We start from the raw sequence: 27,638 nt of genomic DNA on the forward strand, positions 1-27,638 counted from the left end.
GAAGCACGTATATGGGAGTACCCTTGTAATTATCTGTCTAAAAATACAGCACTGCCATTTCTGGGTTGGTTTTTGAAGAGTGGTTGCATAATACTTTATCAAGATGCTTAATACACTGTGCCGTGCTCTTCTTGGGCTGGATTGTTACTGAGAAAATGAACTCAGCATTGCAATGGTTACAATGCCTTCCAGCTCTGGCACGCTCAGTGCTCTGTATGGGATTCTGCACAATGCGTCTGAAATTCCCGTAGCTGGCAGGCTTGATGCTGATGGAGTGGGAAGGTGTAGGAAGTAGAAGCAAGTCCCTGTGCCTGCCCCTTCCCACACAGCCTGGCTTCCTTGCTCTTCGGGGCTCTGCACACCTGGTCTGGTGCCAAATATTTTCTGCTTAACCACAGGGGTAAGGCAGAACATTCTCCTTGTTGTCTGGAACAAGCTGTGGGGAGAGCAGAGGGGAAACTCCTACCCTGAGATGCTCCTGGACACCCTACAACTATATACAACCCTTCAGTATAGGTTTGCCCCAAAGGAACAGTCTGCTGCTGACTGACAGGCTGCTCCTATCAAGAAGTCAAGCATTGCTCTGGAAAACAGACTTGTCTTCGTGCGGTGAGTTTGTTCTCCTAAACCTTGATCCCAAAACCACTGAAATCAACAGTGTTTTGACGTCAATTTCCACTGATTTCCATGGTCTGCAGATTAGATTTCACTGCCTTTTCAACCCTGGATCTCAACAATTCCTGACTGCCTCGCTCTGGCTCTTTTTTTCTCTACGGCGGGAAAAAAAGATGCTGTTTAACATGATGAGATCTAAATAACTGGGCACTGTTCATGGAAACTACAGCTCTATTGTTAGCACCATTTCACAGACAAGGAAGCTGTATCTGAAATGATACCTCCAAATTGCAGCAAAGCCACGAATAAAATCCAAGTTTCATTCTGTAGATATCCTAGTACAAGGAAATATTTCAGCCTCATTTTAATTTGCAAATATTTCCAAACATCTTGCCTTATCCTTAGTCTCTTGCAAATGCAGCTGTGAACTGGAAATGCTTCATGTTCATTTTCCTATTGCATTACTTTTCTTTCATTTTCTTTTCTTTGTTAGTTGCAGTCATAAACAGTTTGTGAATAAATCAATTATGGGTAAAAATATACTAATAGGTAATTGAGGCTTTTTATTCTCGTGCTGATTGAGGTAGAATACTACAGAGAAAGTGCACTGATATTTTCAAACTGGAGTATTTTTTTTCCAAAACTGACTGACTTACAAGCCTCAACACCCATAACTTTGACTAAGAATTAGGCTCCTTAAAAAAGAGACTGAGACCCTTCTCAGATTTTCCATTACTGAGGAAGTATCCTTAGTTCAGCAGCCAGTCAGGGAAGGCAGCTGGAGAGCTACATTGTAGGTGACACTTTGGAATCATGGTTTTTCGATATTTGTCAATCGCTGTATTTTCAGCTTTAAGGTACCGATGTTTTTTGTCGCATCATAAATTACAGAATGTTTACATGCAATTAAGTATGTGCCTACGGAGGAGAAGACACTGGGAAAAAGGATTTTCCAGAGGCAGTAGCTAGTTCAGAAGCCCAGAGCCACTGCAGTAGCTGTTGTCAGGGAGGACTGAGTGGCAGTTCTAATTACCAGTGTCTACACAGGTTTCTCATAGGAGGATACAAGCTGTCACGATCCCTTGCCAATCACATGAGAACTGACCTAGGGAGAACATCAGCTGAAGGTGAGCGTATGTGTCCAATAAATTCAGTCCCCACTGCATTAGCTTATTTTTAGGATTGTCCTGAAAAGACATTCAGCCTGTATCATAAAACCTTCAACTGAGCAGAAAATATACAGAATGATGATGACTTTAAATTTGGGTTCCTGCCCTCTGGGGCATGAATTCATAGTACTTCGGATATGATTTGATAATGTACTGAATGCTGAAGGAACGCAGAATCTCTAGATGAGTTCATAAAGAGAGCATTTGTGCAATGTTGGTGCTCTCCTAATCAAAGGAAGCAAAAGAAATTTCATTCTTAATTTTACTGCAAATGTTATTCTTAATTTGCAATGAAACCATGCTTTCTATAGAAGATATTTCTCAGCAATAGGATGTTTAAAGTTAACGCATAAATTTATGCATGCAACCGATACGCCATTTTCGGATTCTTCACCTTCTTCCATTGAATCTATTAGAGACTTGTTCTTGAACATAGTTTAGACAATACATGTGTCACAAGCAATGCTGAATCAAAGAAAGAAAGCATCCAGAAAGGGAAGCTAACTAGACAGGTAGGCCCTCATCAGCATCACATTCTGTTCCGTAGCTACAATAACAATAATTGAGTCAGACACATGGATTTTAAGTGCCTCTTAAAGAGGAAAGTTAGGGAGAGACACTGTGGAAAGAAAATTATATACTGAAATGTGGCGTCTCAGTTTTGCAGCTGCCAACCTTGTTCTGTCAGTAGCCACAGCTGTTGCCTTTTCTTCTAAACTTAGCAGGGGATGGGTGAAACTAAAGAGAAGCAGTGCAGGCGCTTCAGCTGATAAGGAGGTGTGGGTCCAAGTCAAAGGAAACCTTTAATTAGTTTTAACTCTTGAGAAAGAGGTATTTTATTTGTGTGGACCGAAGATGACACCCAGGGAGATGTGTGCCTGCCTCATGTGGATGGACGTGCTCTCGGGATGCTCCTCGGCAGCCCTTCTTGCACCAGTTAGGTTTTTTCTAGTTTTGCTGGTTTGCCACTTGCATTTTGTCCGTCTTGGGCAGTAAGTTTCCTCAGTGTCAACTTTCCCAAATGACTGAAGGAGAATATTTGTCCAAAAAAAGGAGGAAATTTAGTCTCTGGTTCTGCTGCTGATTGAATGTGGTCTTTTAGCATGTGGTCCTCAACCCCGAAGTCAAACCTGGTGGATCTCAAATCTGGAGTGGTGAAAAGTACAGGCTTGTTATTGCAGAACTTGATGTCACTGGTACCAGTTTTCAGTCAGAGTCTTGCAATACTGTCACTGAATTTGTGAACAAAATGCAGATGTAGATAATGGAAGACATGTATCCCCCTGAGTCACATACTCTGAAGTAATCTGGGCCTTGGCATAAGGGCATGAAGGGTGTTTATGGTGCAAAGGACTGCTGATGTAGCATTGGAGGACTCTGTAAGATCACCAAACCTGGTGTGGTTTTGACCTGTAAGAAGTAGTCCTGGGGCAGAGTTACTTGCTGAATGTTTTTCAGCTTGGAGGGATGCAGTTGACTCCTTCCAACACGGAAGCTGGGAGTGATTTAACATGAGGTGTGGATAATCTGGAGAGAAGTGGGAATATAACTTAGATGACAATATAGATATAGCCTGTACTTACCTTATGGGTGAGTTCACCAGGGGATAAAATATTCTCTGCACCAAGCAGGATAATGCTCATTGATGCTGAATTATCGTATGAGCCACTGACTGCAAAGGAAAGAAGGTCCTAAGGAAACAGAGGAAATGTGGATGTTTGTGTCATATACAGAAAATTTGGCCTGGCCTGCATGCCAGATGATATCCTTCCATCTGGTGAAGCCGAAGATGCTGAGAACAAGGATAGAACGAAGGGGACTATACCCCAGTTAGCTCTAGGCACAATATGTAGTTGAATGAAATAAAATGTTTCTTGGAAAATGATTGATGAAGACTAGAGCTCATAACTTCTGGGGTAATTTTGTCACTTTTATCTTCAGGGTGGAGATCACTACATGCCAGGCTGCATTCCTTCATAGCATCTGAATCATTCTTATTGTCTCCACAAGCTGAAAATGAGAAACAGACTGGCAGCAAAGTTAAAATTTTCAAGGTGGAAAGATCAGGGAATAGCCTGAATTTTTTTTTTTTTTTTTTTTTAAAGATTAAAAGTTCCTGTTGCATTTTTGCAGATAGTAATACACTGGGTTTTATGATTCCCCTATTTAAAACAAGACTAGTTTCCTATATTTTGAAGAGAAATAAGAGCACCTGAAAAAAGGGCTTACTCCAGTGCCGTCTATATCCAGCCTGGCTTTCTGTGAGCTGCACGGGGAAGAAATATTTCCAAGGCACCAGTGGTTGCCATATCCTGTATGCAAAAAGATTCCATAAATGTCTGAAAACAGATGGAATGCAACTTTGGAGGAATAAATGGATTTTTAATTTTCTGAACATTTTGGATTCCATCTGGTTGAAGTAACTAAGTGACCTAGTAGAATACTTTTACCTTTCTTGTATAATAGATAGAAACACAGCTTGCATTGCTATTGACTGACACATTCCCCATTAATACATGGGTTTTACTTGCTCATACGTTTGCTTACTTTTCACTCTTTTGACTGTGTGACAAGAGATACCTGATGCACCTCTTCCTGCATGTCAGATCTATATGTTGGCTCTCTCTCAATTCATGATTTGGCCTTGCAGCTGGTAAGGAGGAACTCTAAACCACCTGCCTAAGCCCACCTGACAGTAGTGGGAGCCTAAAGAGATAACATACCTTAGACTTATCTCCTTGGGTTTTTTGCTGCAAGCATTGGCACACGTCGAAAAGAAAAAAAAATACTCTTAATTTTGTGTCTTGTTTAAGGGCAAAGAATAAGGAGTAGAGGCTTTGTGTACAGGTACCAATAAGGTGGATTATTTCTGTTTACTGCTCTTTTTGTTACTGCCATTTAGAATGTTGTTAAACAAATAAGAGTAAATACATGTGTGTTTTTAAACAGGAAATGAGTATTTCTCTACGAATAGGAAATGCAGGCAACTTGAACTCACAAGAAAGAAGTCATAAAGTATACTACTTTATATAAAAAGTGGAAGACCTAGGTTTATGGAAAAGATACCATTTTTGTGCCTGCCTCAGTGAAAGCTAAAAACCAAATCTGTTCACCCTCCTTGAGAGAGAAGGTGGGTCTTTTGAATCACTAATATTAAGCCTGTCGTTACTAGTTGCACTATTTATGAAGCTGATTATTTATGATTGCCATTCGGAAAGTTCTACTGAGAATAACTATTTTCATGCTGATAAGTTTATAAGCAATAGTTAGTAGGATATTGACAATGTGTTTGGTATTACTTTTCATACTTTTTGGCACTTTGGAACATTTCTCAGGGTTCTTGCTATGAATATGGATGAAACGTTCCAAAGAATGGGAAATAACAGCCTTTTTTTTTTTTTTTTTTTAAGGGACAGTAGTGAGACTGTTTTCCACTTCTGGAAGCAAGTATATTTGTGTTTCATTAAAAGCTGTTGCATTTTAGCACAAAGCCTGAAATCATTGAAGGATTTCACTTCTGCCTGACACATGAATGCTATGTAAAAAGTGTGTTTGCTCAGTCCTTAATAGGACAAAATATAGCATTTCCACTACAGATAACTTTTATATAAATCTCTGGTCACTGTAACCCCGTAATTCAAAGTAGGCTTGTTTCTTCTCCCTGAAATTTGTGATTATGAACTTCTGACGGCTGGCAGGAACACCCACTGATGCTGCCAGCAAAACTCTGGATGCAGTGCAGTCGTGTTTTGAGCGTCTTTTGCTGGGATCCTGTAATAAGCTTGCCTTGTATGACATCAAGACAATTGAATTCTCTTTTGCATTATACACTTATATAATTGCATTACTGTCTCTGAAGCCCTTTTGCCCCCATAAATGATTAAAACTGTTGTTACTCAAATTTGGACTTGGGACACATGTTTAAACCTCCTTACACAGAACGTAAGTGGCTGAAAGACTCACCGGCTGCAAGCGTGGAGGATTTGCTGTTTTGTGATTTTCTGAGAGTTTAGAGTTTTGTGAAAGAGAAGTCTGTATCCTACTAACAGTACTGATCACATGTTCTCTCATTTGTATAATTGAGAAAATTACCACTATAATGAAAACAGCTCCATCTAAATAAGTTCTCTATCCACAGTTAATAAAATAGTATCTACTCTCAGAGACCTGGAATTTCTCTGCAAACGCTTTTAGTTAAACAAAGCATTTTGTGTACCTACAGTAAATGTGATATTTATTTTTTCATTATTCATGAAACAACTTTAATGTCACTGCTGATTTTCCTGGTAGGATGTTCAGCTCCAGCATACCGGAGCTCATGCTGAGTTGTAGCTGAAGATGTCATTCACAATAAACATGAGCTGCTGTGACAATACGATGGCAGAAGGTGAAGAATCTCTTTTCTTGTGCAAGGGCGTGCATGTGTCTCTCTCTGTGTGTGAGAGGGAGAGAGAGATTTGATTGTGTTTACAAGATTCATTCGCGGCACAGCAGGCAGTAGTCACATTGTAATATTCACCTTAACACAGATAATTTGATTTTCAACCTGGTTATCATGCATTTAGACATAACGATACATGAAAATATATGCTTTAGCAGTGCATTTTAAACAAGGTTGCACACTTTAAGTCGGAATATATTAGAGGTGAGCGTTGATTTTTGCAATTGCAGAAGTCCTGGAAAGCACCGTTCAGTGTTCAGCGTATGTTACAAAATTACTAAGAGGAAAGCAAATTCTAATGGGTAAGTCTCAGGGACTGCTGCCATTTCTGGGCTGAACTCAACAGAATGGGCTTCCCCAAATTTGACGTCTCTAAAGCTGTACAAGTTTTTCCCATTTGAGAGCCTCAGGTACTAATGGAATTTCTTTTCTGAGTTCCAGGTTGTCTCCTGACTGGAAAATGAAGAGTCAAAAAGTCCCGCAGCCTTTCTGCCCTTTACACTGAAAGGAAAATGACCTGCCTGGTCATAGGATGAATGTTGTCTTGGGTCACCATCAAGATCCTGACCTGCCTAACCGATGTGATACAGGGAAAGAGGTATGTTGATGCTCGTCAAGAGCAGAGCCTCATTACTGCATCCTGGAGCAGCCTGAGAGATAAGGGGATCTATCAGCCATTTAATTATAGTCGTAACACACTAGCCTTCATGCAAGACAAAAAGGAATCTGCTGTTTGCACTGTGAGATTTCAAGCTCGACTTACATCTAAAGAGTGGACGTGGTTGGGCATGATTTTGTGAATTATGCCCATTCAGCACATTTGCAACAAACAAAAGCAGGCATAATTCTCCTGAAGTCTATAGAGTTGAGCGTGTTTATATGAATGGGGCATTTGGCCCAAATCCAGTTGGAGTCTTTGCAGTATCACACCTCTGAATCTTCAGAGGTTTTCTTAGAGTCATTAATATTGAGGCTGTATGGTACCCAAGGTAATTATCCATTACTGTTTGAGCCTGGCCCAGGAATTATTCCACAAGATGTTGCCTCATTAGTATAATATAATGGAAAAAAACAGAAACAAACTAGAAACTAGGAAAATAAGGGTGCTAAAAGGAGAAGAGTGTGAAGAAAACAAACACAGCAGGGTGAGGTCTTCTGATGGTGTAAATCAGTATCACCTTCCATGAGGCTCTGCCAGATTACACCGTGATGCTCTAGCCCATGATTATTAGGAAAGTATGTTGTTGATATGCTCTATAATGGCTTCCATTACTAGGCCATGCTAAAAGAAGCAGCTGGTGAAAGTTATGTTTATGTTCCACAGATGGATCGGCAACGGCAGACACATAGCTCTGTGTCTGGTAAACAGGTGTTTGACTTTATATTTGGTAGCTAGCCAGAAGTCAGATTCTTGGTGAGGGGTGTAGGCAAAGGAGATCAATTTAGTTGTTGAAAAGGAAGAAACAATTCTTTTTGGTTGCACTTTATCTTCTTTTTAAATGGTGAGTAGTGTCCTGAAACACATTCTGCCTTTTACCAGCATAGTCTAAGTGACTGGGAAGAAAAATTAGTAGAGGGGCAAAAATCCCAAAACTGATGGGGATATTCACACAATACTGTCTTACCTCCTTCCTTTCTTGCCCATTTTCAGGAGAAGGAAGCACTTTGGCTTCAGACAAAGTGAAGGGTGCCTATAATGGAGTCAAAACTTCCCATGCCAGAGGAGGCATGGTGCAGTGGCTGCAGTGCAGAACAGGACTAGTTGAAATTACAGCAGAGTTTAGCTATGCCTTTGCTGGGAGGTGGAAATATGATCCTCTTTTTAATAAGAAATGTTTTGCAAACCAATTCCGACACCTGTAAATTTAATACTTACGGGTGCACAGCCAGTGCAGAAGGAGAACAATTGCTTTTCAGCTTACTCAAAATAAACCATTTATTTTGACTGTGTTTATTCATTTCTGATTGCTCAGAAAACCAAAAAGCAGCTGGGATTTTTTCTGGTCTCTGGATGGCAAATACTTCTAGGTGGAAGAATGACAACATGTGAATTCCTAGGTGAATTATCATTCAGGCTAAAATTCCTTAAACTCTGAGGGTTTGGAAGCATTTTCATGGATACCCAGCAGTAGGCTGAATACTCATTAATAACTAATATTATGACTCTGTGAATCATAGTGATCCAGACTCAGCACTTCTAGTTGCAAATCAGATTATTATTTTACTCTTTGACCAGCTCTAGGAAAAGCTCCTTAGTATGTAATGCAAAGAAGTAGCCTAAGGGACTAGAGCAGGGTGGCATAATTTGCCTAAAACTTTCCCACACAGCTATCGGGTGTTGATTCTTCTGGCAGAAGGTTAAATGCATCCTGCTGAGTCCTTGAAACTGGTGGCCAAGGCAGGCACAAGTGGTTCTCCAAGACAAGAGATGACCCAGGGAGCAGGAAGAGCAGCTGGGACGGCTGAAGAACCCGGGGTAGGTCTGAAGAGATGTTTACCCTCAGCATTGTTAACTCGTTATCACGCCTGTTTTATTGAAACCAAACCGCTCAAAGGGGCGGCTTTGGAATCGGCGCGTTATGTCGGGAAGGTAGCTATTTAAATGAAGTGTGAGCAGCGCATGTTTTCGAGCTTCTGTTGTAGATGTAATATATGAAGGAATAGCGAGAGCAGCAGGTGTTGTCGAAATTTATGGAGGAGCAGCAAGCCCAGGCGGCAGCCCCACAGGAAGAGCAGCGACAGTTACCGCAGCAGATGGTCTTGAGAATTATGAACATGGGACCTATCCCCAGCTGCCCCTGTAACCCAGTCCTTCTGAGCAGGAACCAACAAGACGTTGACTGCAGGCCTACGCGGTCAACTTGAGCAGTGAGACTGGTGGCGGTCAGGGCAACCAGCCACTCTAGATTCGTGCTGAACAAGCCTGACCCAAGCTGTGCATATTGATCTCTGAGCAGTGGTACTGCTGCCGACTAGGAGAGGTACATCTTGAACCAGTTGGGAATCCCAGAATAGAAGTACTGATAAAGGCTCATGGAGGAATTTAACTACCCAGACATCTGTTGAGTAACAAATACAGCTGAACATGCATCATCGCAGAGGTTCCTAAATTATAGTGAAGACAACTTTATGATCCAGAAAGTAGAGACTCCTGAGGAGAAGCCATCCTGGATCTACAGGAGTATATTAATGAAATTTGCAGATGAAACTTTGCAAGTGCATTAAAAATACAGCAGCACTGTGGTTTAGGATTGACTTTAGCAGAGTATCATATGTGTTCAGAATGGACTGTCTTCCTCATCTATTTATTAATTTTTACTGTTTCACAAGTAAACGAAAGTTCAAGCCTACCTTCTCCTGTCTTTAAACCTGTTTGCATCATCCATGCATGCCAGACATTTGAGATCTGCAGACTCTTAACTAATATACTTTGCAAACATCTCTCTTGGACAACACACAGCTCATGACAGAGACCAAGAGAATTAGAAAAATGAAAAGATAATAGCACTATGCCAGTTCCCTCCAAAAATGCAAGTGCATACCTTTGCAGAAAAAAAATCATTTGAAACAAATGTTGAAGAGGATGAGGAATCTTAAGAAGCAGAAATATTGAAAAGATAATAATGAACAGCAAATAAAGCATGAGTTTTCAATAAGGCACAATAGCAAAGGAGGCCTATAAAATTTTGGAGTACAAACAAAGAGATATTACATCACAGGGTAAAGTTCAAATAGGGCTTTTTTTTCCCCCTTGGTTTCAGAAGATATAAAATAGGCTAGCACACTGAAACGAACAACAAAAAAGTTGCACTGGTTCTAATGATGAACTGACAGTAAGACTTATGAATTTTTGAAAAATCTTCTGGAAGTTTTGATATACAATGACACTTACTGGAAAAAAGAAAACCGAACAAAAAGCCCACAAAACTTGATTTTTATCCTGAAACAAGGGAATCTGTGAAATCTTACGGGAAAAAATTATCTTAAAATTTCTCACATAAATCAGCTAATCTTTGCCATCCTCAAAGAAAAAGCAGCCCTGAATGAATCCTGCTTCATTCCTCAGATTCAATACAGGGATAATGCCAGGTTTACTCTCTAATGATTCATTTCCTTACATCTGGAGAATGTGTCTTTTAAAAATTTAGGGGAAAAAAACACCAAGTTGGTTTTTTTTTCTCTCTTGCCAAGTTTTAATTTGATGCATTCATTTCTCCATTACCGTTCTGTCCCAAAGTTTATTGTCTCAAACGCTATGCAGCAAAATCTTTTTCTCATCTCTTCAGGAAGGTAACATTTCAATTTACATTTGTAATAGCAAGGTATGATCATCTTGGCAGGATGGTAACCTTAGTAATCTTCCTGCTAAAAACCTGTTCATTAGCTTTCTGATAAAATATGCCTGTGTTATAAATATTTCCAGAAAAGAACAAAACTTTTCGCTTGTCTACATTAATCCTGAAATCTGCTATAGGTCACATAGAGAAAGAAATCTACCTCCAAAAGTGATTCCAGTTCAGCATTGTTTAAGACTATTATCAAATAATTCCACTCCACCTGATCAAAGGTTTTCTCAGCATCTAATGCTAATAACATTCATGATCTTGAGCCTTTGCTTTTTCAAAGATTTTAGACTCCCCAAAGCATCACCTAAAAGGTCACTGAGGGGTCAGGGAGTGTTCAGCTCTTTGATGAGAAAGAACCAAGAGCTCCTTTTAATCTCAATATTCAACTTCAGTACACACACACACACACACACACAAAAGAATAAATAATCTCAGGAAGACTGATCTCAGTCCAGGCACAAGCAATAGTGGAAGACTTTTTTGTCAAAGGTGCAATTTAAGAACTACCTTTGCAAGCAAGGAATTTGGAAGGGGATGAAAAAATGAATGAGAATCCCTCTCTGGTTATTACTTCTGTCTGAATTCCAGTTCGAATTGGACTCAGACAAAGAAGATTGGAGACAAGCATGCTATCAACAAGATAGCAGCAGTGATATACAAACCACCACTAATGAACTCCCTTTATGTGTCCAGGGAGCCCTTCTAAAGAAAGCCTACCAACACCCGCCTGAAGGCTCTTCTTGCTTCAGGCCGGATGGATTTGCTTGCTGTTCTTGCTCAAAGTTAATTTGTAATCTACAAAACCAGTCTCCTATTAAGAGACAGAAACAAAACCTAAAGATAAAAAAACGGCGACAGAATCTCTATCAACCTGAAGCTTCAATTTTTCTGTCTGCTGCACCTGAACTGGCATACACAGTCACTGAACCGAGTCTCTTCAAGGTTTCAGCACTGCTGTGGAAGCAAAGGACAGTAAGAAAAGTCACTTGTGGATCCCAGTTTCTATGAAAGAAGGTATAAAAGGCTCTGAACTGTCCCTGAGCAAGGTTATTAACTTGAAAAGTACTTAGCTGAAACTCTTTCCTGGTGCATTGACTCATGCCCTCCACTTCAGCAATCATTACAGTGATTTGCCAACGATTTTGTGGCTGCAAAATGCAGGAAGGTATTTTAATTGCATTTTCCCCTGTGATCAGTTCTGTTGCCGTATTCTGTGGTTGAAATCTTATTGGAATGCTTTAAATAGAACAAAGACTTGGTCGGCTATTCTGCCCCATCGCCCTTCCTCTTCCCCACCCAAACTGGTCCAGGTTATTTGGATGGAAATGCTACTTTTATCTAAAAGGCTTTTTGCCTAGAAAGTGACTGCAGATGAACAGTGCCGACAGACACTCTTCATATTCACTGGCTGGGCTTTTCTCACTCGATGTACATTTCCTGAAGGAAGTACACTGAAAAATTTGTATCAGGTTTTGAAATGGAGTGGTGTGAACTCACTCAGAGCCATCAATATGCTGATTTACCCCAGCTGAAGTTCCTGAGCTGCACAACATCCCCCTTACATTATATGTGAATCAGCTGTTTAGTAATCAGCGGGATCCAGATTCTGGTGGGTTTACTTCCACGGAAGGCAGGAAGAAGGTTTTTATCACATTTTGCCTTGTGATCAGCTCTGAAGCCTTACTGGCAGATGAAATTTCAACTCGGTCTTATTTGCATTAATACAAAGATGGTTCTCTATTTGCTCTCTTCTTGCTCTTCACCCATACATACTCACCTTGAGTAGTAAGAGTATAACTTGCCTCGTTCACCTTAATGGCGCATCTGGTGGAGGTGCAGAGATGATGATCCTGAGGTCCCTGAACAGCCTCTCGAGAGATGTGGCCTCTTCACTTACATCTCCTGAATTGCCTGGTGGAGCAGCTTACGTCTCTGTCAAATAAGACCAGCACTTCTGTTACCTGCCTGAGGTCGACACCACTCCTGCAAAGTCACAAATAAGTATTTAATATCAGATACCAGTTCCCATGAAATGTTTGTGTGGAAGCAGGACTTGGATTTATGCTAAGGATGAGGAGCGGGGGTGGAAGCATGGGTTGATTAGGTCCCCTTGGTTAGATTGGATCTAGTTCCTATCTTGTGCTAATCCACCCCAGACTCCTGGCGGTAAGATCCAAAGCAGCATAAAGCAGATAACAGGAGAAGGCAGAGGGGACTGGTCAGGGGTGTTTGTAAATAAATCTGGAACCTGGGATCTGCAGCCTGCTTGGTTATGGTTTTGTGAAAACACAATTACGGCATAAAATGAAAGCAGGCTGTGCAATGAAAACAAGAGGAATGCCATCACCCAGGTTGGCTTGTACTGCAAACCACCCTGGTCAATCATCCGAGATGAATGAAGGTATCCGCTGAATAACCTCACTTTGCAACTTTTATGTGAAGGCTTGATAAATGAAGTCAGGGAGAGGTACAAGAAAGTGATTAAAACCAGCCTGTGCAAAAGGCAATGATAACCTCCCTGAGCTTGAAACTTTTTTTCTCCTTCTGCCTGAGTTTGTTGGATAATTAACCCTTTCGTCCTTCGGTCTCTGTACACAAACATTTGTATATTCGTACAAAGCAGCTGCCTCTTGACAGGCAATTTGTCACTGGTAATAAATTGGACCTAGTGGCAAGGCCAACCACTTCCATTGGGGATGCTTACAGCCAGGTACCGTGATCTGGAGTTTCGTAGTGGCCTCGCTGTAGCAGAAGACCTTTTCCAAAGTTTAGCTCACTCATTTCTTGTCCCTGGGCTCTCTAAGCTGCCCAGTAGCTCACTTAGGCACCTCCTTTTAGGCACCCTCCTGGAAGAACATGCCCCAGGCCACACTGGCCAAATAGTTTTAGGGGATGCCAGTCTGTTGTTGCAGTGAGCTTCAATGGGGTTTAGATTGGATATTAGGAAAAATTTCTTCACCGAAAGGGTTGTCAAGCACTGGAACAGGCTGCCCAGGGAAGTGGGTTGAGTCACCATCCCTGGAGGTATTTAAAAGATGTGTAGATGTGGTGCTTAGGGACATGGTTTAGTGGTGGACTTGGCAGTGTTAGGTTAACAGTTGGACTTGATGATCTTAAAGGTCTTTTCCAACCTAAACTGTTCTATGATTCTATGATTCTTGTCACTAAAGCAAAAGGCAATTCTGGCATTATTGTCAGGCAGGGGCCAGGATTTCTCTTTGTGGACCTGGAACCATCATCTGTCATCTCTTGTGGTAAAATTAGTTACTGACTTGGAGGATGACTTGAGCATGCAGAAAAGCATTTTACCTACATACGGCATAGTCAGAGATCAATAGATTTCCCACTCCTAGGTATAGTCCATTGTGCTCCTAGGTGCTTGCTGGGATTAAAAAGAAAGGGACTAGCAAAGGGGTCTTGCAAGCAGATCGCTGCCCAAACGTGGTCAGAGGCAGCTGCTTATAGTTCAGTTGCTTCATTTTTGGTCTGCCCAACCGCATTAGGATACCGAAGCAGGCGCTTACGCAAAAACAGCTGTCGAGAGTCTGAGTCTGAGATGGGCTCTCAGGTGAAGATCTAGAAGTCAGCATTAACAAAATACACAGAAGCTTTCTTGCATGTCAGAGAAATAACCTTTTCTAGGAAGAACCCCCCCCTAGACTTAGCCCAAAGAATGGCAGCAGCACCACTGCCTGTATTGAACAAAAGCTCTTTAAACCCTTACCGAGGAGCAAAATCTCGGCTGAGAAATGTCAACAGAGCTTTTACGACAGCCTCAAAATTAATTGTCCTCTGAAATGGCAGTCCTCAATTTAGGCTTAATCTCTCTTGCATTACTCAGGTAGCTATTGTGAAGTATCACCCCGCTTGCTGCTCTCGCTGACAGTTTCTATATCCCTTCACCACGCCCACTGGAAGGAAAACAATCACATAAATCCCTCTTGCAGGGCATGCTCAAACTCGTTTCGTATTGTGGGGCAAATTTATGGTCGCATTTACTGTGTAATCTTTAAAGGGGACTGGCTGATGGTTGAAGGTCTAAAATTACAGATGACCTGGGTGTAAGCAAAAGTGGATTTGTTAAAAAATCTGTATTTAAGGGAGGAGGGAAGGGGGTGAGAGAGGAGAGCTGGATGTTCCCTGTGTAGTTTATGACCTTTCCTAAAAAAAAAAACCCAAACAAAAAAAACTTCAAGAAAGGTAGAAAAGCAATTTTCATTCCGCAGCTCTAAATATCTGTTTATCCCACTGCCATGATGTGAGCATGCCCAGTTGGGATGATTTAGCACACTGCTGATGACTACCAACGGAAGGACTTCATGTGAAAAGGTAGTCTGCCACGGCTAATGGGCTCTTGTTTCAAAGAGATGCTGTGTGTACATTACTAGTGTATGGAGAAGGTGCAGAAAGGCCTCAGCAGACATTAGGAATGGAGTGTTGTTGATGATGAAAAGGCACTTTGCTGTTGAGGGAATGGTGGGAGAGAAAAGGCGTATCTGTCTTTTTGATTAGAAATGCATGCTTCCTTTCATCATCTGAGCTGAAAAATTGGCTTCTGCTCTTGGTTTATGAAACCATTTTTCTTTTCCCTTCCTTCCCAGGTTTGCAAACTCTTTAATAAATTAGTTACTGTGAGGTGCATGGGTGCAACAATCACCTTAGAGGCTTTTCCCAAATGCATCTTTAATATTTTATAAGTATTTAAATAGATTTATTCAATGTGAACAGCCTGATTTATTAACACTGGCACTCTGGCATGGAAAGGGGGTTCAATACAAATTATGTTGTGTCAGAAATTTTTAGCAGCTAGATCTCAATTTACCAATGGATTCTTGGAAGTCAGGAAATAATAGGACCCACCCCATGTTAATATTTAATCAGGCTTTGGTGCCAGATAGGAGAAGCTGTCGAATGAACGAGACACAACGAGGGGAGCCCTGTATTACATTAAAACATACATCACGTGTGTTCACTTCTTAGATGGGGGGGGAGAAGTGGGTCAGTTATTATGGTAAGTGAGACTCAGACCTGCCGCTGAATAAAGATGCTTTGTCAGGCTCTGAGAGCTGACCAGATGAAGTTAAAAGTCTCACCGCAGACATGTGCAAGAAACCTGAGTGACCAGGTGTGAAACTTGTTTCCCTTTTGATGTCTCGGGTCCAAGAGATACCTTTCCTTGTGCATATTCATAAAACAATGTATGACAACAGAAACACTGAACCCAACATGATGGCAGAGCTGCTTTGTGAAGCACTTTGTAATGGTGCAGTGAGAATGGTGCTACCAAACCCAATACTGTCCTATGTAATTAGTGTACCAAGGGGCAGGGGAGGGGCAGGTTTACTGGTCCTCTGTAGGTCAGTACCCTGTAGGTTACTATTCTGAATTACCCAAAATTCATTTTCACTCTGAAGTGCCAGGTAAGATTATTTTTATTTAGCCTGGTACATTACCCTCATAAAAACAAATTGGTTTTATTTCTGTATGGAAACACCAAACCACTTTCTCAATGCAGATTTTGGGTATAAATTTAGAATGCAAGGAAGCTCGGAAGCAAAGTTTTTCACGGCCGTGTTCACTCACTGGAATGGAACAGATGAACATAAGGGCACGATTGCAAAATAGCTCTGCACATTAGCAGGGCTTTCCTAAATCACTGCACCCAGTGTGGAGCAATTCAGATGAGTTAGGAGTCTGCTCAAAAACTGGCAACATCTCATTTCTGCTGAGTACCACTGACACAGCCTCCCCAATCCATCCCGCAAGGCAGGGCCTAAATAGGTGAATGAAGAGCGAAGAAGAAAGCTTCAGCCAGCCGCAGTGGGACTGATACTGGATAAAGAGGAGAAAAGAGGACATTTCAGATGCCACAGATCTTTTCCTGGAATATTTCAGGATGACCCAGCAATGAAGAAACCCTCCAGTGGTCAAGACTGCCTAGCCATAATTGCATGCTCATGTGCAAGGGTTGAGTTCTTTGGAGGGTGTGAACTAGAGTAGTGTGGTTGAAGTGCCTGGAATAACGCTGGTGGGCACTGGCTGAAATTTTGGCCTGTAGCTGAAGTCCTGGTGACAGTGAGCTAGTCTTCTGGTAGGAACTTTATTTGTTTCCTTTTCTCACTTAATTATGTTTATTTCTATCCCTTTAAACATGTAGTGTGATTAGTTTCCCTGTGTGCTTGCTTTATTTAAAGAAAGAAGAGTTGAACTGCTAGTCCTTTGTAATGTTAAGAAAATTGGACGATGCTCCAGTAAGACGACTGGGTCAAGACAAGAGCCTACTCGACACATCTGGTTCTGCCAAAGTTTGGTTGGAATGGTTTATTGTACGGTTAGATTACCAGGGAAGAACCCCTTAGTTTGTGCTGTGATAGTTCCCTGTCCCTGCTGGTATCAGAATCTCAGTTCTTTAAGCTGAATATTTGGAGGGGGAAGATAAATGGAGGAGTGGAGCAGAATGGTATGTGTGATTTCTTTATGCTGTTTATGGTTAAGTTGAATTTGGTTTTGTGGAGTGTATACCTGAGAATGTTTTGAGGAGATGGTGATAGATCCAGAGCAAGGTCAACTCTATCTATATCACTACTTACAGATCTCCACCTAATCTGCCACAAGGCAGGCGGGCTGCTCAGGGTGGGATTGTTAGTCTCTTCCACGTGGTAGTAGTTTTAGCTATTATTAATATATACTTATACAGTTCCTTAAGAGTAAACAGAGATATTATGACCTACTTCATATAAAAGAGTAACATACAGAGTTGCACCTATATCAACTGTGAGAATGATCATATTTCAGAAAAGAATAAACTTTTTTCCATTCCAGGGAGGGAGTGTGTCCCTTGGCATGCAGGATTATATGGTTACAGGTTTTGTGGACAACAGGTCCAGATTTCTGCTGAAGTATCAGCCGTGCTTTCCTGCCTGTGGGCAGCAGCTACTTAGGAGTTATCTATGCTTTGATGGGTAAGGAGGCATGTCTTTCTGCTTTATCCTATGGTATCCTTTATCTAATCTACAGTTTAGGCTATCATTTGCTTCTTATGTGGTGCAAAAAAATGCATGCCACAAAGTTAACTTCTAAATTCACTGATTTGCTTTTTTAAACCACTGCAATTTTTAGCATCTAATCTCAACGTTCTTAGTAATGGCATATTAAGTCTTCACTGTGGCACATAACGTCAAAGCAAAGTGATCTCTTTGGTAGGCATTTTGATAAGAGTCACAAGCAAGGAAGACTCTACTACTTTTATCTCAGGAAAAGAATACCGTCATCTACTCCAAATTCAAATACGTATGAAAAGATTTTCCCTGAAGTTTTTTCAAGTTGGGGCTAGATGGGAAAGAAGTAGAGGAGACAATATCAGCGGGAATAGGGCAAGTTTCACAATTCAAATATATGAAGCTTAACTATATTGGTATTAGGAAAAATATTAGGAAAACTATTGCTATAAAAACATTGTAGAAAGTTAAACTGGTATAGGTTTTTCAGCTAAGTCTCACTGTTCAAAAGTTCATCTGGACTTTTAAAGAATTTGACCAGCTAGAAATATGCCTGAAAGCACTGAAATTTCAGCCCCCTTCTTCCCAAAGGAGACAGCAATTGAAACAGAGAAACAGCTTCTGCAGTCTTCCACTGATCAGAGGCTTTCTTGGAGAAATGGTCTCGCTCTGGTCTTTAGGTGCTACTTTCTGCGCGAGTGAGGCCAAAGTGGTTATCTCGGAAATCTGAATGTGATTTTAATTACAGCTTTTATTATTGGAACAGCTGTAACCAAGATTGTAACAGTCAATTATATATGGAGCTTTATTGGCAAAGGGTGTTTAATATTAAACAATCATTGCTAACCATGAACATACCTGATATAATAATGAACTTTATTTGAAAGATCAGCATGAGATAAAGGAGTTAAATTTAGCTGTACAGTCTGTAACAATAACATGAGGGGATATGTGAATTCATTTTATTTGGAAACAGAAAACTCTGAATGTTGTTAGATTATCTTTTTGAGAGCATAAAGTAAATGTTTGGTAACCAGAGATTTGTATTGCTAGAGAGAATCACTTTCACTAAAGCTACAGTAACCGAATGTTTAAATGTGCAGGGCTGAACTGTCAAAGCACGTAACAACATCTTTAAATAAAATGGAAGTGGCTAGAGCTGCCTTTATCAGTGTCCTCCTCTGACAACTGTTTAAGGTTCAATTTTGTTCCCATTGAAGTCAGTGGAGAATCTCCTGGTAACCTGAAATGATTCATGGCACGGACCTTACCGGGGAAAAAAGGAGAAGTCTCAAAGCACCGAGAAAGGTGTGCTGCTGTCCCACAGCACCTGAGTTATTTATACCCATGCAGAGCGATATTGCCAACCCACAGCATTCATAATTGTGGCTCGAGCCCCTTGCAAGAGCCACGTCGAAGACAAAAGCCTTTCTGCTCCCCCAGGAGATTTCTTTTCAGTCTTCCAGTTCTAAGTCACTGGACATCTTTGGCAGTTATAATACCTAGGTTTTCACCTTAACTAAAGGCTCAGAAAACCTCTTACACTATCTTTAGTTTATTTTAATTAAAGCTGACTATCTCTGATATCTAATGGTAGGCTCAAATCAGGAAGGCTCATGTGGCAAAATCTGCCCTAACCCCACAGCTGTGAAGCACTGAGAAAGTAAGTGCTGGCTGGGCCATATTCCTGGTACAGCAGGGTTTGTTTTGGTTTGTTTTTTTTTATTTTAACTTTATATTTGTGTCGATGGCTATGTGGGCTGTTTGGCCTAAAGCGTTGAGTCCCGGTGCAAGCGAGGAGGCAGGATGTAAAGTGGCCGTGGGATGCAGGGACAAGGCAGGCTGCCCTGGGCATGACCAGGACCCGTGCGGTGGGTTTTACCCGCACCCATCCGCCAGACCGCACTTCCACACTGGCAGGAGGACAAGGCACGGCTCCACTTTTCAGTCTTATTTTTTCAGTTCTCAGAGGCTAAACTAGGAGCCAGCATTTTGAATTTATATTTGGGCTTGGGTCTTTCTCTTCAGTCCCACTCTCCTTCTGATTGCCGCTGTTTGGACCCAGTGGACCAATATTCTGCAAACAGACGGTGTCTTTATCAGCGTGTAAACTGAAATACTCCGACCAGAGCTCCCTCCTGCTTCTCGGTTTCCAAAATGCAGCTCAAATTCTTAATTGGGTAACCTGAACTTCTCTGTAATCTACATATCAGTGTGTATGGATGTAATGGACATGTCAGTGCTGTGTACACTAACACTTTTAAGTCATATAATGGGCCTGTTCACCAGAAGAATAAACACACCATGCAATTTAACTGCAAACTGGGGGGATACAGAGGAGAATGTTCGCTGAAAGGTTATCTACAATGTAAAAGCAGTTATTTTCCTCTTGCAGATTTTGGGGCTGATCTGCAGCAGTGGTATTCTCCTTAATTTTGAGAATTGATTGTCTAATTGTGTCATTTGAATGGTGGGGGGAGAGGAAAGGAAATGGAGAGAATTTCTTCTTGCAAGCACTTTTCAGCTCTTAAGAGGCTTTTGTGTTGCCTGTGCAAGCCTACAATTGGATATTGCAGAATACAGTACTTTTATGCAGAGAAAAGGATTAGGAAAAAACCCCAAAGGTGTGAAATATAACAAAAGGCAATATTTGGAATTGCACTGTTAGGAGACACAGCTGAAGTCAATGGGAGTTTGATCCATGAAAGCACAGCAGGACCGCACCATATATAGGAAAGCACAATCTGTCAAAATTAAGTGTGTAGTTTATGGTATGCTTTTTGTTTGAAATAACATATTACCTCCTATTTATAGTAAAGCAGACTAAACAGTCCTATATGTCTGCATTTAAGATTTTCAGACAGAGAGTAAGGATACCTTTTACCTGGAAATTGTAGAGTCAGAGCTCAAAATTGTTAGCAGTGATATAAATGAATACCTGTGATTTTACAGGCATATAAATCTCAAGCTTCTGCTTACATAGCCCCGCTCTGTCTGCAGCATTGGCTGGATCTGAAGATCACTGCTGGAGGACTACTAGGAAACAAATGAACTTGCAATGCATAGTGTCTTAAAGGAAACTATAAATGGGATAGGTCAAGGACTAGGCATGTAAGCGACAGGAAAAAATCTTCCTTTTAGTTTATACAACTCCTGCTTCCATGTCTGTGCAGATTCCTAATAAGGAATAGTAACTTTTCGAGGCACTAGGCCTGTACATATTTCCTGACCTTATAATTCTCACAGTTCTAGACATTCCAAGGTAGGGGGTCATTCAGACAGAGTTGTAATTTCTTGTGCATATTTATTTCCAAAGTATCTTTTGCATAGTTTCCCAGTGAAATCATGTGCTGGGGCTGGGGAATGCTAAATAGGTTATTTTTCAAGCTTGCATATAAAGGGCCTGTCAAAGTGGACTGTTTTGGACTTCTCAAGTAAAAGTGCCGGAGCCAAACCATGATGTTTGTAGCTTGTCCTTCCCAACCCCGTTAGGAGCTGGGCTCCCAGTCTTCCAATGGGAGGTGACGTAAGAAGGTTTTGTTATTGGTGAGGATTTTAACGATGATAAAAGTCTTGAAAGCATCCGTTGGCTCAAGGAGTGTGACCTGAGCCTTCCCCCCAAAACTACGTTTTGTTAACCTTTTGGTGTTAGATTTGTGCTCCTTTTCCTTCCCATTCTGTAAATAAACACACAACAAATTTTAGGGGGAAAAAGGTTGTAGAAGCCCAGCCTCTCTGTAAATAACCTTAACTGGTTGTGAAAGCACATTTTGAATTCATTTTCCCAGTCCTTCAAGACACATACTTTTTTTTTGAAGCAATTACATTTATCTGATCAAAGAATTAAAATACATCAGGGACCGGCCAAGACATCATGAATTTTGAATATTCATTTCTCAAAATCCATCAGCCAAGCAGCAGCTAGAAGTTATCTACTGTCTGAAAGAGGTTTAAACAAAGTATTTGTCTGACCATTTTCAAAAACAAAAAAATCTCTCCTAAAAATCCTGCAGATAATGTATTCATCAAGGAGAAGCTGAACTTGAGAGGAAAGAGTTTGCCCTTAATGCTGTGTATGCCCTGCTCAAAGCATCGCTAAGGAAGGTTAGTCAGACCTCCGCTTTTATCAAGATGTGTCTAACTAATCTAAATGGAAATGTGGGCACTTCCTTTCTGAGCTCCAAAAGCATGTAATGCATTTGGGACTGAGGTTTTCAAGCTTTTGTTGAAAAGTAAGTGTAGACTTTCTGCTTGCAAAAATTCCTGTGAAAAAATGTAACCTTTTTCTAAGCATTCGAAGAGAATGGCAAGAGGAAGATCCCGTGGAAATTACGAGTGTTTTCACAGATTGCTGGTGACAGTAAGTATCATTTTATAAAACACCAGTTAGGCTGCATATGACATATGGAGACAATTTCTGCCTCAGCTATATTTACCTTTCCCTTTGATCTAATGGGAACAGCTCGTGTATATTGAGGCAGAGCTTGGTCTACAGTATCCTGTTTGGTTTGCATATTGGAAGAAGTTTGAAATAGCTAAGTTGACACGTGCTGTTGTAACTAAGAGGGCAAGATGGTGCAATGAGCCTGGTTTAGTCATGTGGAGGGACAGTTACGAGGTGATATGAGTGAAATGCATTAAGTGCTGCCTTTTTCCTTTATCATTAGAGAATCATTGAAATGTAAGACTGGTAGGAAACTCCATAGGCCATATATTCTGTTCTCATGCTCGAAGGCAGGATCAATTATACAGCCATCCCTGGCAGCCATTTAAGTAAAATATTACTGGAATGAAGAGATATTCTTTATATTTAGAAGGGGGAATACTGCCAGCACAGTTAGTTACTTACCTTCTGGAAAAAAAGAAGGGGAGGGGGGGGAAAAAACCATAGAGGTTATTCCAGCTCTCTAAGAGTTATCATTCAAATTAGTTTGATGATTTGCTTGGGATCATTGGAGAAGCCTGACTGGAAGATATAAGTGGAATGTAAGACAGGATATGTGGAAGTGAAAAATAAGGAGACGTGATCATAGAAAGGCAAGGGAACAGGTTGAACAGGCTTCCAGTTGAGGTGGTGAACTCCAGAGGCAGTATATTTAGGCAACAACTGAATGAGCATGTGGAATTAAAAAATACAAAGAGCTGGGGGTTGTATTTTTGAGCTTTGAATTGCCTGGTGACTCTTTTAAAGGTTAGAAGTAAGATTTTGCATGGCTTGCCCCCCTTCATTAGTATCAGAGATTTGTGTGTGTATGTGTGTTTGCTTACACAGCACTGGTTTTATTCCTCTTGAACAAAAAGGCACAATAACTTAAAGATTCTTTCAAAAAATAAGTTTTAAAGTTTCTTAAAGTAATGCAGGAGAGAAACGAACAAACACCATTGCACTTCAGATCCACGTGGATCCTGCTGGCCTCTGCTGTAGTCGTATCACTGTAAGGCTCCCTGCCTGATTGTTGCAAATTGTTTTTCTAAAGCCAGACCATTTCATTTGACTTTCTCAGAGCTGCAGTTTTCTCTGCTCTACTTTTAAGTGTAAACACTACAATTATTTGCAGAGTGTTATTGGTCATTTATTTTATCAATCTAATATTCTTATATTATGCATCTTAATACCACTATTAACTGTTTTGGGTCATTTCTTATTTGTATACCAGAAGACTGCTTCCAGTGTTATTACTTATTGGTCATAATCAATTAGGGAAGTTTTTAGACTATGGCAGTCTTATATAAATACACTGGCAAAGTTCACCTCCTATGATTTCTGACAATTAAATTGTTCTGTCACTTTGGGACCTTCATTAATCTCAACTTGTCATCCTTGTTTATGCAGGTTATAATGGCCTGTGTGTGTAAGTGAAATGAGATGCTAAAAGCCCTTGGCTGTTTAACTCTTTGATGAAAGTCAAGCAGGAATATGTTGTTGAAGGGAAAAGTTGATTTTTTTTTCATCCTGCAAAATAGCACTATGGAAATTATTGCACTGTTTAATGACTAGCTGTGAAATAAGCCAAGGAGAAGTTTCACAGAGGGGTGAAGAAAAGCGAGTTGACGGTAGTGTTATCACAGTCCTTTGTGTGTCTGCATGAGTGCACATAGAAATAAAGATGTGGCAACGCAGATTCTCTTCCAGGAAAGTGGTATGAAGACATCATGTTCCAGCAGAAGAATCTAACAGCCAGAGATTTTCAGATAACATTGCAGGATCGGTGTAACTCAGGTGAAGGACATGGCTAAAGTCTCTTGAAACTTTGAGATGTGAGTGTTATTAGTAGGCCCTTCAGTTTGGGTAATTCTGGCAGACTGATTACTTGGGACCACTGCAGGCACACTTCTGAGGACTTTGGGAAGTGAAAGTCCATTTACAGAATTGAATTTAATATTTAAGTTCCTGGGGGAGTTTATAATTTTCTTCTTTCTTAAATTATCTCCTAGAATTTGAAGATTTGCTTTCTGATGTTTCCAAATGCATATGGTGGTTTATTATCTTCTGCCCTTTTCTGCATCTTTTAAGAAGGTCTTAAAAGGCTTTTTAGAGTGGTCACTCTACAGCGCCAGCACCGTTACTCATATCAGCCTCAGGCAGAGCTCCTCACTGATCCTTCCTCCTGGAGTGGCCTCTCACTTTACAGCCCTCTGAACTATCATCAGATCCTCACCTGGCACCGTGCACGGAAGATGCAGGTACCTTTTATTCCATACAGTTCATCAAACGTAGTGTTTCCTCTTGGGCAAGTGCCTGCTGAAATTGAAACCCAGCGTAACAGATCTTTATTCTCATTTGCAACTGGAAGTGAGGGGCCAGGTCAAAGCGAGCAGCGCACTGTCCCATGCTGGCAAAGCTGGAGATGGAGCACAGGTCTCCTGACCTGCTCAGAGCCTCCATCCATACGCAGCTGGCCAAGGTTAAAAAATAGGAATAGCCTTAGAGTTATCCATCTCAAATCTAAAAGGAGTGTAATGATATGCTAGTCTCTGCACCCTGAGAAACATACGAGTGACATCCTCTCTCTGAGCACTAATTACCATAATTCTTAGACCAGAGAGAGATCCAGAACACTGCACAAATTATCACCCAATATCTTTAATAAATGTGGATGGTAAGTTACTTGCAAAGGTGCTGGTTAATAATCTGGAACACATATTCCCAGACCTAATTCATTTCAGTCAGGTGGGATTTATTAGGAATTGGACTGTCATGCAGTAGTATGAGGCAACTCTTCAGTACAGTAAGTTCACACAGAAGCAAAGGAGAAAGCTGGTGCGTCTCATGGTAATATAAATGACTTAGACCATCCAGAGACAGACTGTTTCTGACTTTTCTAAACATTCAGCTATGGACAACTCTTTCACAGTGTACAGTAAAAGCCAGTGGCACCCGTCAATCTATTGTAAAAATGCCGATGCCAGTGGGTTAATAGCTAGGCTTCCTAAGTTACAAAAAGGAGAAATGGCAGAGCTGCTCTCCCATTTCTACTTGATCCAGAGTTCACATCATAACTGTGTTTCTTTTTTCTTTTATGAGATTAATTTATAAAGAAAACAAAATCCCATGTGCCTCAGGGATGCCCATTTTGGATGTGGCTGCCTTCCTTTCTTACCTAGAGAGGAAACAAAGTGATGGGCTCCCACCAAAGATGCCTCAGTGTGTGTGCCTGAAGTTCAGTAGGATAAATGCAAGTCTTGGAGGCAAACTGCCAGATGTTATTTGTCGAAGCTGCCTCTAGGCTGCTCTGAAGCATAACAACACATGTGTCAGGGCAGAATGAGAGTCAGGGCAACTTTCCAATTTTTCTTGCTCCCAGAGGCTTTCAGGGGAAGCTGAGTTTAGGATTAGAGAAACAAAGACCATGAAAATGGGAGATTGGTGTATTTTAGGTTCTAATGCTGAGGCAACTATAAAGCATCATATATGTAATTTCACCTTAAATTTTGAACACAAAACAATATATATGCTTTCTAGATACTTCAGCATGTGGCGGGGTGCATAAATCAGATGCAAATGCTAGTGCTTGCTCCTGAGGCTGTGGGGACAGCAGTACTACTTCTGCTTTGACAATGCCAGCTGATCATATACTTTGGGAATGAGGTAAAGCTTTAACGGGCCTTTTGAAATAGAGTTTTTAAAAGCTACACTGGATTTTACTCAAGATCATGCTAAGAAAATCTTGAGTTTAGCCAGTTCATTTCCAGCCACTGCCTTTGTACATACATATAAAATAAACAGACCGAAACATTTGTAGTATTGGTTGCAAAATAAGCGATTCATCCTACAAAAGAGAAAAACGCTTGCCCAAATAAACATAACATAGTGGTGAAGCACTGTTCTTGAAGTAACAACCCCACAAAGATGCTATTGCTTATACTCTTCTTACATTATCATCTTTCCATGAACAGGCAGTTTACTTAGACTGATATCTATGGGGAAAGTCTGTTTTTAGCATGTGTTTGCACCAGCTTGTGCCAGTATAGCCGGATGCTGATGTCTAATACTTGCCTATCGAAAGTGAAAAGACAGAACTGAATGTAGTTTAAGAAGGAAACTCTCAAAAAAGTTTACTATACAGAGGGTGGATATTTAGTTCTTAACCTCCATTTCTTTGCAATAAGATATAGCATTAAAGAGATGACATTGATGTATTTGTTATCCTACCTGATAGATAGTTTTCCATTTTTTTCACCCCCTCTTGCAGCTTTACCTTAGTGACATTCTCCATCTTAATGTTTGCATCAGACACTTTTGGTACTATGTAAATTACATTTAGTACACAATTATGCACAGCCGCTAGGTTGCATAAATAAATTCTCATCAGTTTTGCATGTGAACCCTGAAATGAGTACACCTGTACTAGCTCAAGACCTGTAAACTGATTAATTGCACCAGGACCACTTAGCTTGGGTGGGATTCTGCACTGAGCTCTTCAGCTTCCAGGATCTGGTCTCTCATGTCTGCATGATACTGTGTCATCTTCTAGATGTATATGGGGATATATCAGAAAACAATTACCACCCCTCCAAACGTGGTCGTAGAGAGTGGAGTGCAGCGGTGGTGCTCTCAGGAAGCAAAGTGGGGTCAGCTGAAGATGGACAGTTGAGACTTTCACTCAATTCACAGTTCCTTATGAGACTTGGAAATTCACTTCACAAGATTATTTTTAAAACCTTGTTGAACGCAGTGTTCAAAATTTTATTTGTACAAACAATGGCTTTGGTGAAAAATGGAAATTTTCATGTTTAGTTTCCTAAGAAGCAGTTTTCCAATTTTCATTCAGCACTTTTGAGTGAAAATTCCCATGTTTTAAATGAATTTCTGGGACAGTTTGAAGATTAACTTGGTGAAAAGAAGGATAAAATGTAGCTCACAAGTCATTTATTTCTCGATTACAGCCATCTAATATCCTCAGTGTGTATAAATCAGTTCAGTTTAGCAATACCAATTAAACAAAATGTGGCTTTAAAATCTCACAGTATATTTAAATGAAATGAAATATTTAAATTTTTTAAATGAGCTATCTTACATAATTAATTAGTTTTAAGTTTTCCATAATCGCTGAAATACAGGGACATACAGAGGCTAGCTAATATGGACGTAAAAATGTGATCGTGTGTGTGTGGCCACTCACACGTCTATGTATACACAACACACACTTTTGTGTCTGTACATGCGAAAACACACACGCACGTATATATATATACACATGCATAAAATCACTGATGAAACTACTGGTGGCTACCTCTCCAGGCAAATAAGGCTCATAAATTGACACATTTTGCTTAATCTGTATGTAAAGCATGTTACACATCACTGTTATAATGCAGACATCTTAACTTTAAATGAGACGAAAACAAACATAAAATTAGCACTTTAGGAAACCCCCTGCCACTCAATTTGTGTTGGGTTTAACACCTTCTTATTTTATATATCCTTCTACATAAACAGTTTTATATCAGCCCTTGATATGGTGCCTTCAAAGAATTAAATGTTGAGCTGTTTAAAAGCACTAATTAGCAGCTTTAATACAAAAGGGAGCATAGTTATTAGTAAAATCTTGTAAACCTAGAATACCCT

The sequence above is a fragment of the Gymnogyps californianus genome, chromosome 3 (assembly GCF_018139145.2).
Source record: "Gymnogyps californianus isolate 813 chromosome 3, ASM1813914v2, whole genome shotgun sequence".
Classification (NCBI taxonomy): Eukaryota; Metazoa; Chordata; class Aves; order Accipitriformes; family Cathartidae; genus Gymnogyps; species Gymnogyps californianus.